The sequence below is a fragment of the Dama dama genome, chromosome 7, assembly GCF_033118175.1.
Source record: "Dama dama isolate Ldn47 chromosome 7, ASM3311817v1, whole genome shotgun sequence".
Lineage (NCBI taxonomy): Eukaryota > Metazoa > Chordata > Mammalia > Artiodactyla > Cervidae > Dama > Dama dama.
The window spans coordinates 22,809,834-22,822,180 of record NC_083687.1 but is presented as its reverse complement, the minus strand read 5'-3'; the positions used below and the strand labels follow the sequence as shown (position 1 = coordinate 22,822,180).

The 12,347-nt window shown below is 35.6% G+C and overlaps 1 protein-coding gene across 1 annotated transcript in view; it reads right to left on the bottom strand.

Annotated features, from left to right (window-relative positions):
- Positions 1 to 12,347, bottom strand: part of CD2AP (CD2 associated protein) — an 83,864-nt gene that overhangs the window by 71,012 nt on the left and 505 nt on the right. The gene's annotated exons all lie outside the window — the stretch shown is intronic.

Sequence of the window (12,347 nt, the reverse complement as noted above, 5' to 3'; positions counted from 1 at the left end):
GCACCCAGTAATGTACTCTCTCAAATAGATATGGTTCTAAATAAAATATCAACAAAGGGAATTCAAATGCATAATTAGATAACTGGCTATTACAACTAAGCAAGGTCTACCATGGGATAGGTTTAATCTTAGCAAATCTAATTTGTCATATAAACAGATGTAATATGAAAAACCACATGATCCACAGATTCTAAAATAAGCATTCAATAAAAACTAGCCTTTGTGTATCAGTCTTTCTGAACCTGATCCCCTGGCCCCAGTAAAAAGTCCACAGTGTGAAGTCTTAACCTCAAGCTTTGCCCCAGAAAACATAGGTTTGGGGCTAAAACTGCCAATTCAGTGTCTCTCAGGACAACTAGATTTAGAATATATAAATTCAGAACTAATTTATATTAGGGTAATGGTTCTCAACCAAGATAATTCTGCCCCATAGCGGTCACTTTGGAATGTCTGGAGACATTTTTGGTGGTTAAAACTCAGGGAATTCGACTGGCGTCTACTGGGTAGAGGCTAGGGATGCTGCTAAGCACCCATCAAAACACAGGACAGCCTCTCAGCAAGTAGCTTCTGGCCCAAAATGTCAACAAAAAACTGCCATAAAACTCTGTATAAGGGTAACACACTACATACAGATTTTCATCTCATACCATACCCCACAGTCCTAATTGAGTAAAAGAACTCCTCACACACGCTCAAAGAACACACACACTCAAACAAAAGGAAGTGGACAGGCAGGAGAGAAGAAAATGGAAGCAAATATCAAAATTATAAAGAAGAAATTTCTAAACTAAAGCAAACAAACTGAAAACTGGGAAGACTAATAATTGAAAGTATTTGTAAGAACCAAAGTGACAACTATGAAAACCTAGAATGAAAATGAAGTAAAAGAAAGTGAAGTATTTAAAAATTACACTAAACCACTCTTAAGAATTTAATCCTCAAAAAAATTTTTTATATAACAACTTGGTTGCAAGAAGAAATGGGGGGAGTAGTTCTGGTGGAATATGTTTTAAACACTTAATTTAAAAATATTAATCTTTTTAAAACAAAAATATCTCAAAACCAAGCTTAAAACTCTTTAAAAAAATCCCTAATTTTTTTAAAAGATCATGCACAAAAATATTAAAGATAGTAACGATAGAAGTTTTGACTGTTTTGCACTAATAATTCCATATTTTTTTGATAATGAAATACCATCTAATGAAGAAATAACGTTAACAATTCACACAAATTCCAAATAGGTTTGAGTAGTACGAGCATTCACTAGGGAATGTTTACTTTGGTTTGGATAAATACAATACAGATAAAGAACACAATGGCATCATTTAATTGGGTATTTCAAATTAACCTTATTTACATTATAACACCTACATAATTATAGGACCTAACTTTATTTATATTATAGAAACTATTAAAACCTTTATTATAGAAAAGTCAAAATATAGAAAGTTACACAAAAATGAACAGAAACATACTTCCCTATAAGCTTTATTGCCAAAGAAGTAGCTGTATGATAAAAAAAAAAAAACACTTGAACGGTTCCACCTCTTATTTCCTACTTATTTTTAGTATTTTTAGTTATTTTCAGGGTTAAATTTTTTTTTTTTTTTACCATAAACCAAACATCTTTACCAGAAATTTATTTCCAGGACTATCTTCACCATAAATGGAGAAATGAAAAAACTACTGTTCTACTCTATGTGACGTCATGAACTGCAGCATGACAGGCTTCCCTGTCCTTCACTATCTCCCGGAGTTTGTTCAAACTCATGTCCTTTGAATCAGTGATGCCATCCAACGTCTCATCCTGTCATCCCCTTCCCCTGTTGCCCTCAATCTTTCCCAGCATCAGAGTCTTATCCAATGAGTCAGCTCTTCGCATCAGGTGGCCAAAGTATTGGAGCTTCAGCTTCAGCATTAGTCCTTCCAATGAATATTCAGTGTTTATTTCCTTTAGGATTGACTGGTTTGATCTCCTTGCTATCCAACGGACTCTCAAGAGTCTTCTCAGTATCACAATTCAAAAGCATCAACTCCTCAGCGCTCAGCCTTCTTTATGGTCCAATTCTCACATCTGTACATGACTACTGGAAAAACCATAGATTTGACTATATGGATATTTGTCAGCAAAGTGATGTCTCTGCTTTTTAATATGCTGTCTAGGTTTGTCTTAGCTTTTCTTCCAAGGAGCAAATGTCTTTTAACTTCATGGCTGCAATCACTGTCCACAGTGATTCTGGAGCCCAAAAAAGTCTGTCACTGTTTCCATTGTTTCCCCATCTATTTGCCACGAAGTGATGGGATTGGATGCCATGTTCTTAGCTTTCTGAATGCTAAGTTTTAAGCCAGCTTTTTCACTCTCCTCTTTCACCCTCATCAAGAGGCTTTTAGTTCCTCTTCACTTTCCACCATCAGAGTGGTATCATCTGCATATCTGAAGTTGTTGATATTTCTCCAGGCAACCTTCATTCTACCTTGTGATTCATCTAGTCTGGCATTTTGCAACCTTTTAACTATATGCATAATATTAGAATTTCTATAATTTACTTCCTCAAGCTTGTTAAATACAGAACTGATAATCAGCATTTCTTAGAGCAGAGATAAGTAAATGCAGCCATTCTTAAGATAACATACACAAAACTCACCTCTCCTTTCTGTATTTCACATAGAGTGTGAAAACTATGCAAAGTACCATATACTTTTACCACACAGTAAAAGAGAAGAAAAGAAAATGTGGTATAAAGAAGCTTTTACATAGCATTACGTTCCTTTCAGTTTAGTTCAGTTCAGTTCAGTTGCTCAGTCGTGTCTGACTCTTTGTGACCCCATGAATCACAACACGCCAGGCCTCCCCGTCCATCACCAACTCCCGGAGTCTACCCAACGCCATGCCCATCAAGTCGGTGATACCATCCAGCTCAGCCATCTCATCCTCTGTCGTCCCCTTCTCCTCCTGCCTCCAATCCCTCCCAGCATCAGGGTCTTTCCAAGAGTCAACTCTTCTCATGAGGTGGCCAAAGTACTGGAGTTTCAGCTTCAGCATTACTAATAGGTGACAGATCAAGAGGTGACAGACACCCAAAAATCAACCTGAAGCAAAGTTTAAAAACAAAAAAGGATTTCAATCTCACAAAAATTAAGAATTAGCCCAAAACAAATTATCATGTGCATGTGATGTCTCCTCCCAAAATAATAAAATCCTGAAAACAAATCTACAAAATCTATCTAAAAAGCAAGTAAGCTGGAAAATTCAGTTAAATATTCCTCAGATTTTTAATCCACTATTAACTCTGAAAAAACACTAGAAATTAATTTTAAGCACATTTGAAGCCAGATTTTTAAAAATACCAATAAATTTTTATCAAGAAATTTTATAGAACTCACCCCCTCAAAAAAAAAAAAAAAAAATCCTATGATTCCCCTATTATTGACAGATAAATGAATAAAAGACCAAGTGTAACACGGTTAAAATGTAAGTCTTTTAAGAGAAAATAGTAACCCAAGTACATGAACAATCTGTAATATTAATTCACAATTTTTAGGTAATAAATATTTAAATTTGTTCATTTTAAAATCACATTGGGGGTTTCCATGAGAATATATACTTGTTATTTAATCACAATAAATTATCAGTTATTAAATATCTAATAAAAAACTAATTGGTAAAGGCCAAAAATGGTTTATTTACGTTAACAAATGGAGAAGGAAATGGCAACCCACACCAGTACTCTTGCCTGGAAAATTCCATAAAACAAGGAGCCTGGTAGGCTAGTCTATGGGGTCTCAAAGAGTCGGACACAACTGAGTGACTCCACTTTCACTTTCTAATAGTTCAATTCCTTACATAACTATTTATAATTGCATAATACTTATAAAATATTTTCATATATACTCTCACTAGATTCACAAAAGCCTTTAAGATCTACGTTCTAAAACTGCATCATCTAGCTGGTAACCACTAGCCACAGGTAATATGAAGCACTTGAATCATGGCTAGTCCAAGCTGAGATAAATATGTAATACATACTAGATTCCAAAGACAGAAAAAAAAGTACACAAATTAATGACTTTATATTGAACATGTTGAAAAACAACATATCCAAAACATTTAATTTTACCTTTCCTGTATTTTTTAATATAGCTACTAGAAAAATTTCAATTATATATGTAATTTATCAATTTAGTATGCCTCAAAGAACGTATATATATCTGCTTCATAATATCCATTTAAGAGGATATAATTTTATAGTTCAACAACATTGTTCAATTATTTTAAACAAACTTTTTGAAGCAAATTAAGCCTTTATACCTAAATATATTTAACAGGATAAATTGGAGAATCATAAAGACATGTCTTTCAACTGCAAAATAAGCAATTTTCCCTTTATTTAGTAGAAATAGGTAACCTTATTCTAACATTCATGGAGTAAGCAAGCTACAGACCCGCCTGACAAGATGTTTAATATGCTAGATTACTGATTCTCTACTAAAGGGACTTAAGAGTCTCAGTGAGTCATACAGGAAAGATTAAAGAGTTCACAGCTGACCTCTGAACAACATAGGGGTTAGGGGTGCCTATCTTCCTCACAGGTGAAAATTCAAATATAATACAGTCAGCTCTTTGGACCAGCAGTTCTGCATTCACAAATTCAACAACCGCAGTTCCTGTAGTACTGTGATATTTACTACTGAAAAAATCTACATATAAGTGGACCTGGGAAGTTCAAACCAACGGTCAACTGTTTTTTAAAAAGAAAGTGAGACCTCATCCACTCCAATTACTCCAAATTAAAACACTACTAAATCACAAACTTGGTGAACACACAGCGAGCTCCCAATTTTCTGCAAGTTACTAAGAGTGTTAAATTTTTTCAACAGTATAAAATAAGTTATGAGGTCTCTGGCATACATAAGCTCCAGGCAAGTAAGATTATTACATATAAAAGACAGTAATAATACAGGAATTTTTATTTAGGCTTTAAACTGTGAGGTTCTAATCATAAGTTCAGTTGGGTTGCATAGATTATAAGAAATTTAGGCAATTTTTGTGGGAAAGAAGTTACCTAGAAATTTAAAATATAGCCTTTACATTTTCATGACATTTCATTCTGAAAATTCATCAAGAGATTTGTTTTCATCATGTAAGGTAACTTTTTTAACTACTTCAAAACAGTGTGCTTGATAAAAATGGTCTAATTAAGAGGTAAGAAAAAAATGGAGTCTTCATCTTAAATACCGTGAAGACATGCACATCTGCACACACATGCACACTCCAAAGTAGCAAGGCAAAATACTTATCGGTACAATCTGCTGCAGCAGAGCAGGAGTTTTAATTAAAGTCTAATTAAAAAAAACAAACTTTGATAGTAAAACACATTCTAACTATTAATTCTAACAACAATTAGAAAGAAAATGTAGAAGAGTATACATTTGAAAGTGTGTTAGTTGCTCAGTCATGACCGACTCTTTGTGAACCCATGGACTATGGTCTGCCAGGCTCCTCTGCCCATGGAATTCTCCAGCCAAGAATACTGGAGTGGGCTGCCACGCCCTCCTCAAAGGGATCTTCCTGACCCAGGGATTAAATCTGGGTCTCCTGCATTGCAGGCAGATACTTTACCATCTGAGCCACAAGGGAAGCCCATACATTTGAAAGACCAACTTTAAATATGTTTCCTAAATCATTACACGCTGCTTCGGCCAAGACTGAAGTGAAGTGAAAGTAAAGTCGCTCAGTTGTGTCTGACTCTTCTCGACCCCGTGGACTGTAGCCCACCAGGCTCCTCCGTTCATGGGATTCTCCAGGCAAGAATACTGGACTGAGCTACCAATTCCTTCTCCAGGGGATCTTCCTGACCCAGGGATCGAACCCGGGTCTCCCGCATTGGAGGCAGATGCTTTAACCTCTGAGACAGATGATCTCAGTTTTACAAATATATATTAAATTCTATACTTAAAAACGAAAGCAAACAACTTGGCACTTGATTATTATAATAATCATGATAAATACATATACTCTAAGAATAGAACTCTGATAATTAACAAAGTCAGCCTAGATGTTAAGTAAATTCTGACCTCCTTAGTACCAGGGGCACTGATAGACACTAAGAAGGTTAGTACAGTTTTAGTACTTCAGGTAAAAGGATCTTGAAGTAATCAGTTCAAATGAAGGTGTGTTTCACTCTAAAGGTTCGGTACCAGGAGGAGAGAAAAAAATACCTTGGCTACTGTCAAGGACTCACAAGGTCATTGGTCAAATGAACAGAAATGAACAAATCCTATTTGCCTTTCAATGCAGGAATCTATGGGCTTCCTGGTGGCTCAGATGGTAAAGCGTCTGTCTGCAATGCTGAAGACTCAGGTTCGATCCCTGTGTCGGGAAGATCCCCTGGAGAAGGAAATGGCAACCCACTCCAGTACTCTTGCCTGGAAAATCCCATGGACAGAGGAGCCTGGTAGGCTACAGTCCATGGGGTTGCAGGAATCTATATCCTGATATTCCTTATACTTCTATTGTATTTTGACATTTCTGATACTTTCTTAATGTACTAAATTCCCTTTCTAAATGGATTTCTGATGATCCATGAGCTAAGTTTTATTCCTATTACTATAAGTCTTATTCCTTTCACAACACTCAGTCATCCCAACCCACTGATGACACTCATCCTATCACAACACTCAACTATCCCAACCCACTGATGACACTCACCAACAACTGGAGGGAAGGAGACATGGGAGCATTTACATCAGAATCTCCTGTGTGAAATTTTTAAAATTCAAATGACTTTAATAATATGCCCAACTTCTAACACTGCTGTAAACCACTAGATATGTATGTGTCCTAATATTCCCAGCACTGAACATGCCATTAATCACATTCCTCTCATTAAGACAAATACTTATGGATTTATCTCTCATTGAAAGCTCTTTTCTTTGGCAAAACATGACCTTGGGACAGAACCTTTCTCTTAATGTTGGTGGTAACTGTTACTGTTACCATACTTTAAAGTATTTTTCCACTGGGAACTCCTAGTGATTAGATGTCACAGTCACTCCCTAAGAATTACCTGGACACTGGATCATCAAAAAGAACCAGAGCTATGTGGCATTCAGGATCCTATGTTAGTCATCTCAGCTTTGAAACTTAGATGAGAAATAAAATGTGATCATGAAGATAAGTGGAGTAAGTAAACAAAATTTTAAAGATTAAAAACACAAGTCTACTGGAGGCAATGGAAAGGAATGATGCAGTATAACGAGATTCCAGGAAAGAGTCCATAAAACTGCCATATCTGACACTAGATCAACATTTTAAGCTAGATATCATTTTAGAATAATGAATACTTAAACAGTAGAGTTACTTGTAAGAGTAAAAGCTCCTTTAAATACAAACAACCAATAAACATGCTTTCAGTTGAAATAAAAGAATCAAAGAATAGAATATTCAGGCAACTTAGGTCTTAGAAACTATCAGACAAAACCCAAGAAACAGAAAAGACGTAATGTCATTTAGTCCAAAAGAAGAAACATTTAGACCCTAGAAAGAAAATACCTAACTCACCTGGGACTAAAACCAAGTGACTATAACTGAAAAATGAAAGTCTTGGGTCAAAGAAGCCTTAGTAGTATTATGAATGGAATTCTATGCTCTTACTAGTAGTGATAAAAGACTGTGAACTAGTCTAAACATCTATCCAACATAAGCAAACCTAAAAGAAAGCTGTGGATAATATGGAGTGGGGGAGTATAAGGCAGGGCTGAAAAGGGCAGATATACTCTACTAAAAAACAAAGCAAAATCAAGAAAGGTCATTCTAATAACTAGCCTAATACCACTTCAGTGAAATTGTTCAGGAATAAACAATTAGTACTTTCAAGTTTCTTATGGTTTACTCTATCATTGGCAGCTAAAACTATTTAACACTGTTAAGGATTGTGCACTTGTTTCTCAAACAGAAGGGTATGCTGAAATTCTGTAATCTGCTTTGTCTTGGGTGAGAAAGGAGAGGAACAGGTGAAAAAGCAGCCCAAAAAAAAGAGCAGATATCAAATCCCTGAGACCAAATAAACAGAGGAAGTGCTAAACTGTGAGCAAGAAACATCCTCAAGCACTGAGACAGAAAATCTCCTTTCACCCCAGTTACCCAAGACAACCTAGAACACACACACAGACTCAGCTACTCATGTAGTGCCAAGCAGAAAATAAGTAAGATCAACAGTTTAAGAGTTCAGTTACTTTGTCAATATTACTGCCTGTCATCCTAAACAATCCAATAACCAAGCTCACTTTTGTTCCCAGGAACAAATACCTTACCTTGTATCTCTCATAAGAAATCTGGACCTTGTCTGGTTTTGTTTCTCCCTTACTAGGTCACTAAAACCTACTGCTAAAACCCATTTCCTCCCTTTTCCAAGATACCAGTCTGAACCTCTCCAGGGTGCCTGCTGCTCACCACCATGCCAAGCTGGCCAACTCCGCCTGTCTGTGCACGAGCTTTTGCTATACTGTATCCCTCATGCTGAGAGGCTAATTATAGGTGTACATGGACCTTCATCCAGATTTCCCAGGCCAGTGTTCTGGCCTCTCCATTGAGAAAGAACTAATTCTGCTTGAGGTAAACCTGCCTAATAGTTGGATATCAAATTTTACAATTAACGAAGTCACAGATCCATCATAATGATTACCAATTTAGCTAAATTTCAATCACATCATATTAGGTTTTATTCCCCTTTCTTTTCTGAACACAAATTCCAAAAGCTTTCAGATCTTTCACAACTTGCACCAGTTTACACATCTGCAGCTGTCCTGGTCTCACCCAAATCAAGAATCTTCACACCTCTTTCTTTGCCTATCTTCAACCTCTTAACATGACACCACTTTTAAAACACATTAGAAAATGGTATCATACTTAAAAAATATTTCATAGAGGATATTCCATGACACAGAAGAGGAGGAAAAAAAAATCAGATTGGATTACTTACAAATAAAAATTTGAAGATATTTTTGATTCACAATATGGAATGAACCAAAAGCACTTCACATTTTATCTTTCTTACCTTAAATGTCCCAAAATTTAAATCATCTTATTAAGTTAATAAGACATCATCTTACTTGGCTAACCCCTCATTTAGAGAGATACATGGCAAACTTCAAGCTGGTTTTTATGGAAAAATATATTATGAATATATTTTCACCCTAAATGTGATTTTATGGAATTATATCTATCCAAATTTGAAGCACTTAAGACAAATCTGATTACAAGTACTTACTAATTAAAGAATACAACTGATTATTTACTAGGATTCAACTTTGAAACAAAATTCCCTAATATTCCACTTTCGTGTTCTGGATTAGTTTAACTGAAGTAAATCCTGAAATTAAAAGGTGAGCCACTAGCAGGCAATTTCTAGTTGCACTTACTTATCTGGGTTAATCAAGATTTTCACCAAACACTGAGCCAAAGAAATAAATCACTGTATTATAGAAATGCACATATTATCTCTAAACCAACTGTGTATTTCTGTCCATTAACTGCCTCATAATTTAAACATGTTGACTTGTTATATGTCATATGTGAGAAGTTCATAACTTTATTTAAAATTAAGAAAAATAGAGTCCTTAAAATCGACTTATTTTTTCAAAAATAAGAAGTTACATATAGTAACACTTTGTGCCAATTACTTTCTGTCTTATTACATTCCAAAATGCAGATCTGTACTTTTGGAGTAAGAAATATAAGTACTGTCTTTCCATCTCGCTAACACTCTCCCTAAATTCTTTCCCACAGAATACCTCAAATTTATAAGCATTCTTCCACATTTAACCAAATGCACAAACTAAAAACAGTGCTTACATTTAAGATAAAATTCAAGTAAGTCTCTATGAGCACTCATCCCACTTAGTTTTTCCTAATCTACTAACCTTACTACCAACACTGGACTTTCTCACAGTATACCGAATGTTGAAAGTTACCTACTTCTGCATTGGTACAAAATCATTTCATCCCACTGGTCTTTAAAGATAATAATACGCTTCAAAAAAGGTCAAATATTTTGCATTATTTTTTCAAGTTGGTGCAAGAATTGGGGAAATTTATTTGAAAATTTTTATTTTTTCATTTATTTATTTTACTCATTTCATTTATTTTATCTCATTATTTGAAAATGAAAATAACAGCAAGCAACACTGGCACTGTTCTAAGCACTTTACAAGTATTAACTCATTCAATCCTCCTAATAACCTCAGGTTGATAGTTTTATCCCATTTATAGATTAAGAAACTGAAGCTCAATCACAACAGCTTGTAGACAGAAGAGCCAGGATTTGACTTTAAACTGTCCCAGTTCAGAGTCCATGCTTTTAACTCTAGCTCTACCACCTAAATGTCAAGAACCATCACTTAATAGGTACCCAAGTTATTTCAAAGTGAAGAAATTAAACATTTTTCATTTTGTGATAAATTAGATAAAATACCATGTAAATATTTTAAGCTATCATCTTTTTTTTTTTTTTTTTTTTCTGGCCATGCTGCAGGGCTTGTGGGATTTTCATTCCCTGACCAGGGATTGAAACCAGGGCCCTTGGCAATAAGGCTCAGATCCCTAACCACTGGACAACCAGGGAATCCCTTAAGCTGTCATCTTAAGCCGTAGGAAGTAAAGACTTATGACAGCAAAATCAAGCACCTTAGATTTATATTAAAGAAAAAACTCCTTAAATGATTTTGATAGTTTTATTATGAATATATAACCAATAAATTTAAAGTATACATTCACATGACAATATCTGACAAATACCTTTCAAAAATTAACTGCACATGCCCCCAAGTAACCATACTTTAAAATACATTCTGGGCAGTCCAGTAGAGCACACAAACATCACTCTGTACTAAGATAATATGGCAGAACTCACCTAAGTAGAACATAGCAAAGTCACTGAGTGAAGGCCTCTGGACAACCAAAATAGACACTCCAATGTGCAAGGATGGACATTCACTGTTCTCAAAAGAAGATCTCACACACTAAATAAAGGTCAACTCATTTTTTCCCTTCGCAGAATTACAAATTTGATTTCCGTAGAAAAAAAACAGTGTAGAAAACTGGCGATGAGAGGGTGAAGGGGGACACTGATCACAGTAACAAGCACATCCAACAGCAAAGCATGAAAAATACTAACTTCAAAATGCAAAGAAATCTGATCAGGAGTCCTATATACAATCCAACAGATGACCCTAGGTCATCAAAGGATTTAATTATACTCTGCATCCTATTTAAAACAGAAAAGAATTACACATTTAATTTTAGTATGATCTGCATTCAAAGTGGTTTTATAATTTGAAGCTTAAAGGATAAACCCTCAATTACCCAGTAAGCTCAACTAATCAATTAGAAAGAAATTCATTGGAAAGTCCCAAGTAACAAAAGTTTTACTGTTTCTAAGTTTAAGAGCACTTTGTGCACAAAAGTTACCTGAAAGCAAAAGGGAGACAGATCATAAAAGTATAAAGTCTAGGAAAACACAGAAGAGCTATTGCGACTTGTCTATAAACAGCATCCTTAAAGCATTTCCCACAAAACAATGTGTGGGCAGTAGGTGCCACATCAGCAGTACTGTGTGTTTGTCCTGCTTCTAAATCATTTGTTAGTCTCATGAATTATTAATTTCAGTTAATAGTTTGTTGAGATGAAGCAGTACCAACTCTTTCCTGAACTGCAAAAAGTGACAGCATCCTTCTGATTACAGAACCAACACTGGGATTACTCTTACAGAGCATGCATATGCCTTACAGTGACACAGTTTGATTTTTTAAAAAGTTCTCTTTTAAAGGGCTTTTCATTTGCAAAGGATTGAGGGAGATAGCGCCTAGCCCACATCGAACTTTTGTTATCAAAAGAATTGTTACATTACTCAACAAAACTCCCTTTCACCAGTCTGCAACACATTCCTTCTCTAGCTCCAAACAAAACTTTAAAGCACACTGTAAATAACATATAAGGCCTTGTACTTTTCTCCCCTTCTAGCGAGGAAGTCTAACTCCAAACAGGAAACTGCTTCTCAAAGGGTTCAACGCAGAAATCCTACTAAACTCCAATCCAGTGCTCAGGAACAGATTTAATAAGTGCCAACACACTTGCCTGGGTAGAAACGGAGCAAATACTCAAGCTTTCCTGCCCTTGAGATACCCCTTGAAAGTTTCAGCCTGGGGGGGTGGAAAATGCCTTTTCTAACAAACAAACAATGCTTTAAAAGGCCAACCTCTAAAAAGGTTCGCAGAAGATACAGAAGTTGAAAGTGCTACTCGGTCAAGTTTTTCGATCATCCTTCCCCCATCCCAGCAGGATCTGGGAC